The sequence below is a fragment of the Canis lupus genome, chromosome 1, assembly GCF_003254725.2.
Source record: "Canis lupus dingo isolate Sandy chromosome 1, ASM325472v2, whole genome shotgun sequence".
Taxonomy (NCBI): Eukaryota; Metazoa; Chordata; class Mammalia; order Carnivora; family Canidae; genus Canis; species Canis lupus.
The window spans coordinates 120,022,651-120,027,500 of record NC_064243.1 but is presented as its reverse complement, the minus strand read 5'-3'; the positions used below and the strand labels follow the sequence as shown (position 1 = coordinate 120,027,500).

The 4,850-nt window shown below is 45.5% G+C and overlaps 1 long non-coding RNA gene across 1 annotated transcript in view; it reads right to left on the bottom strand.

Annotated features, from left to right (window-relative positions):
* Window positions 1–4,850, bottom strand: part of LOC112645598 (uncharacterized) — a 50,138-nt gene extending 45,288 nt beyond the window's left edge. Inside the window, exon 1 of the long non-coding RNA XR_003127144.3 lies at window positions 4,553–4,850. This is a non-coding gene — a long non-coding RNA (uncharacterized LOC112645598). The remainder of the gene's footprint in view (window positions 1–4,552) is intronic.

Below are 4,850 nucleotides of genomic sequence, written 5' to 3'. Positions count from 1 at the left end.
ATACATTCTGTGTCCTCTTTCTTCCTGCATCTTCTCTGCCTCTCATACCCCGATTTCAGTTGATATAATAAGGAACTTAAATATTTACATTAAAAACCTTATTTTTGCCTTTGCCGTAAACTCTGTAGCCACATTTTAAACAACTAATCTGAGTAAATGTTTCCTTTTCAGTGCTTTGTGCCATTTCTTTTACACTAATTCTTCCCATTTCTTGTGTTCTTTGTTATTTATGTGCCATTCTTTGAGCCGGAGCAATTCTTTGAGTAATTTTTTTAATGAAGGGCACATGGGTGGTATACTTCCTAAGTTACTTCCATATTTCTAAATCTGCAAGGTTGTCTCAGGAATGATAGGTTGAGGGAATGCAGAATTGTGTTTTCAATTCAAAATAATCTTTTATTATTGCTAAGGCTGTATACGTACACTGCAGAAAATTAGAAAATACAGGTAAGTAAGAGTAAGAAAATAAAATCTCGTTTTCCTACTGTTAACCCTCTAGACTACACCCTCCCAGATCTTTTTTCTATTACACACATGGGTATACGTCTGTTTGTTAAAGTAAGGTCGTACTGTACACACTGTCTCATAACATGCCTTTATTCCATATATAAATGTCCACCTTTCCATAGCATTAAACTGTGATGTCACCTAGTGCTCAGACTCGACTCAAATCTCCCCAGTTGCCCTTTACTTGTCCCAACTAGATGCAACTCCAATGGTTACTTCTTTAAATTACTTCCAATCTAGAAACAGCCCCTTCTCATGAAGATGGTTGTTGCATAGATTGGGACAAACTCTCCATCTTGTAGGTTTGTCTGCTTGCCCACTCACGAGTCATGATGAAGGCCCAATCATATTTCTCCAAATCTCTGTAAACACCTCTGTCGCATTCCTGCCATTTAGTTTGGCAGGAGAAAATTCAGATAGCAGCTTGATTTTTCCTTTCCTTCCTTCCTACTGCTTCCTAACTTATTTTATCTACCCTTGAAATTCACAAATGTCATGAGGTGCTATCTCCATGGGACTCTACTCATTAATTATGACCGGTACTCAGCGAATGTTTTCATCTAAAAGCTTAAGCTTTTATTGAACTCAAAGACTGTTTCCTTTCTTTGTCTCTATGTGATTTCCTTCTGGAATTGCTATCACATGTGATTTGAATCTCCTGGACTTTATCTCCTGAATTTGTTCCCTTATGGCCATCCCATTTTCCCTTTCATAAGAAACTGACTCTTCACTTATAGATTTGGGAGTAAGTCTAGGATGGGATTCTCCATCCTGACGCACTTGCAGAACACAGGCATGGTCAACCCTACCCAGCATTTGTTGCCTCCTTCCCCTGGACCTCTGTTCTACGTGCTCTACAAGGATCCCATCCGTCAGTCTTCATATCAAACCTCTTAGGTTGGGATGATGACTGACTCCATTTTAGAGATGATGAAATTAAGGCACCACGTTAGATGCATAACTTACCCAACCTCATGGATAACAAGTGGTCAGACCGGTATCCAATTTGGAGCTTCCTGTCTTGCCCTCTGCACTGTGGGGAACCCAGACTGGCCCAAACTTCCTGCTTCTCAGCCCCGTGGCACCCTCTCTGCTACAGGATCCCCTATGAGATCCTTCTAAACTCCTTCCAGGTAAGCTGCCCATTTGCTTGAAGCCAGTGGTGGACAGGTCCTCCCCTTGGACTGGTGCTCATGGTTGTATATTTCACAGAAATTTTCTTCAAAATGTTGTGATATGGCTGGCTGTCTTCCCTGGTTTCCAGTATGAACACAGATTTTCCCCTATATTTACATCCTTTTGGCTATTTCCATGGAAAACTCCATGCCAAATGTACATTTAGAGATTTTTGTTTCTTATATTCTCTATCAAAAATGTGAGCTCCAGTCATTTCATCTCCCTTCTGGGCCTCCCCAACTCACAGTGAACAACGTCCTTAACTTAGAAACCAGTCCCTCCAAGAACAAGCCCAGCCTGACTTTCCCATCATAATCCCCATTGCTTTGTTAATTCTCTTTATTCTCAGAGAAAGCTCCATGTCTCTGCTCTCCCTGCCCTGGTGCCGTGTGTCAGCACCATGCTGTCTCCTCCGAGTGGAATGCTCTTTCTCTCACTCCATCCCCTCTCCTTCTTCAGTTGTTCCATGGAGAGTTTACCTCTCCACCTCCCTTGTGGCCTTCTCTCAGTCAGGATTCCATCAGAAAGCAGTTGGCACACTCCAGTGAGGATGCTCCAGGGAAGATTTATTTACAAACAGGTGCATTACAGGGTGGAAAGCGGCAGTAGAGGAACCTCAAGACACAGTGTAGAATCCAATGTCTAGGACTAAAGGAATGGGGGAAGGGGAGGTTCCTGTGCCTGGAAAGAGAGAGTCTTATACTTTCTTGAGAATGGCTGGGATCTTCAGCCAAGGGAGCATCCACCGAAGGAGGGACCCAGCAGCCTAAAAACTTTGACCTCAGTTGCCCTGCCAGCCTCCCTTCCAACCTCCTGGCAGGGCTCCCCTCCATCAGGACCCAGCCAGAATCCAGATGACACAAGACCCCTTGTTGCAATCCATACACACCAGCCCCCTGAGGCTGAGGACAGGGTGGAAGGGGAAAAATGTGCATAGATGGGCAAAGGAAGAAACCTTCTGTGGACGCTACCACTTCCATTGTTTATAGTAATCCTGTGGGTCTTAACTTGCCCACTAGCTCGGGTGAGTCGTACCACGACTCCGCATCTAACAGCGTCCGCTGTGCACTCCACACTCATGGATGTTGTGTTGAGTCAGGGGAACAACATATGATTATAAGTCATCCGGTGTCCTACTCTGGAGGTGGGAAAGGTTGACTTGGGCCATCTTCTCTCCCATTTTAGTGACCAATAGTACAGATTGAAGGATTCGAGTGGGGTCGCAGATAGATGCTTCTCACCATGTGCACCGATCTTCCCAGCTAGTAAGTCCTGGGCTGCTGTCATCCGTCATGCACCTCAGCTGTGGGACTCCAGCACCCTCACCCAGCACTAGAGAACCCAAGCGCCCAGCAAGTGACCCCTGTTGTTCTTGAAGTCATTTGCAGTTTCATGTGCTCACTCCTTTGTTAAGCATTCGCTAAGCACCTACCTGTGTATAGCAAGGGTTTTAAGCCTGTGAGCCTAGAGGGGCCTGGCGGAGAAGATAAACAAAAGCAGGTGCCCTGGTCTAAGGAAGAAGAAGTGGGGCCGTGGCTGAAGGGAGAGTACATTCCCCTTTTAAGAGGACAGCGCTGGCTGTAGTAGCTGATTGCTGCTCTGCAGAAATGCAGGCCCAGCACTGGCATCTCCTCCTCTGCCCTTCCTCTTTTCCTAAAGAAGACAGATTTCCAGCTCGATCTAAAGTCTTTTTTTAAATGTAAGCAGCTCATTCCATTTAAATGTGTGTGTACACGTGCACGCATGCCTGCGTATGTGCGTGTGCGTGTGTGCATGTGTGTGCGTGTGTGCGCGCGCACAGTGGGCATCAAATGTGTTTTCTGATTGAAACTGACCTGAGGGGCACCAGGTTGCACCCCCTGATGGCCAGGGAACCAGGGCAGATACCACAAAAGAAGAAAGGACCCTGCAACCCACAAGTAGGTCTGATAGAAAGTAGAAAAAAAGCGTCTAAAGGGAGTAGAAATAACACATCGTGGGAAATTATTCCTCATTCTGCTGGTAACAAACCTCCCCATGGCCAACCACCCATGCAGTCTTGGCCCAACTGCATCCTGATTTGGAAACCTAATTTTGGAAGCACAACATGTGAGACTTTGTGATTTTGATTAGAACGACATCAATATGGGACAACGGTATTTTTCCCAAAATGGGAAACAAAACCAACCAACCAACCAACAAACAAACAAAAGAAACAAGCCTTCAAAGGGTGAAAGAAAATCACTATTTACCTACGCTCCCTTTTTCTTAATTTCCAATATTCTTTTAGACTCCTGCCAAGTCCAAATGAAGACAGTTATATAATAATAATCGTCCATAATAACAATAGACTTTGACCCGACATTCACCAAAGCCTACCCTGAAGAATTTCAGAGCAGAACCAGGAGAGGAACAAGTCATGAAATGGTTGGGAGTCTTGACTTTTTAAAAAACTTTATCAATAATTTGGTCTCAAGAGTTAAAATGAACTTTTCTCTAGAAGTAAACTCTCGTCGTAAACACTTCAAATGATATTTTGTGTAACATTCCATTTTTCCTTATGATGAGCGTGGATTCCACACCCAGAAGCAAATGCGTCACTGTTGCTGCCCTCCAAGCAATGCACCCACCATGCCCTTGCCTTCACACGGACGACCTTGGGACAGGCTCCTCGATTCCCCTACTCTGGGTCCGTAGTTGCAGTCAGCCTTCCAAGTTACTCAGGGTAATGTCTCAAATGCCTGCTGCCCTAATCACCTCCTGGCCTGGAGTGATGATGTGATCTATCACACCAACTGGGCCACTTTGCAGATTAAAAAAGGCCTCGTTACATGGAAACAAGCGTTAACCATGACTGACCTGGGCCGTCACTGGCATATGGCCATCCTACCTGAAAACAAGGTAGAAGCATCAATAGTGTGGTGTCTTTCTGCCAAGCTGGTGGAGACCTCTGTACTCAGGGCTGCAATGCAGGGTAAAAGGCAGGGAATGGTTGGTCATGAGGGGCTCCCAGTGGCCTCCAGTACCCCACTCCAGGGAGAGCAGAGCAACGGGAGAGTCATGGAGTCTATGCCCGGGACCCCAGTACTAGGGGAGGACCCACTTCATGCTCCCTGGTATCCCTCTCTCGGCCAGCCTCCCTACACAGTGACCTGAAATCTTCTGCAGCAATATTTATGATGTCACTC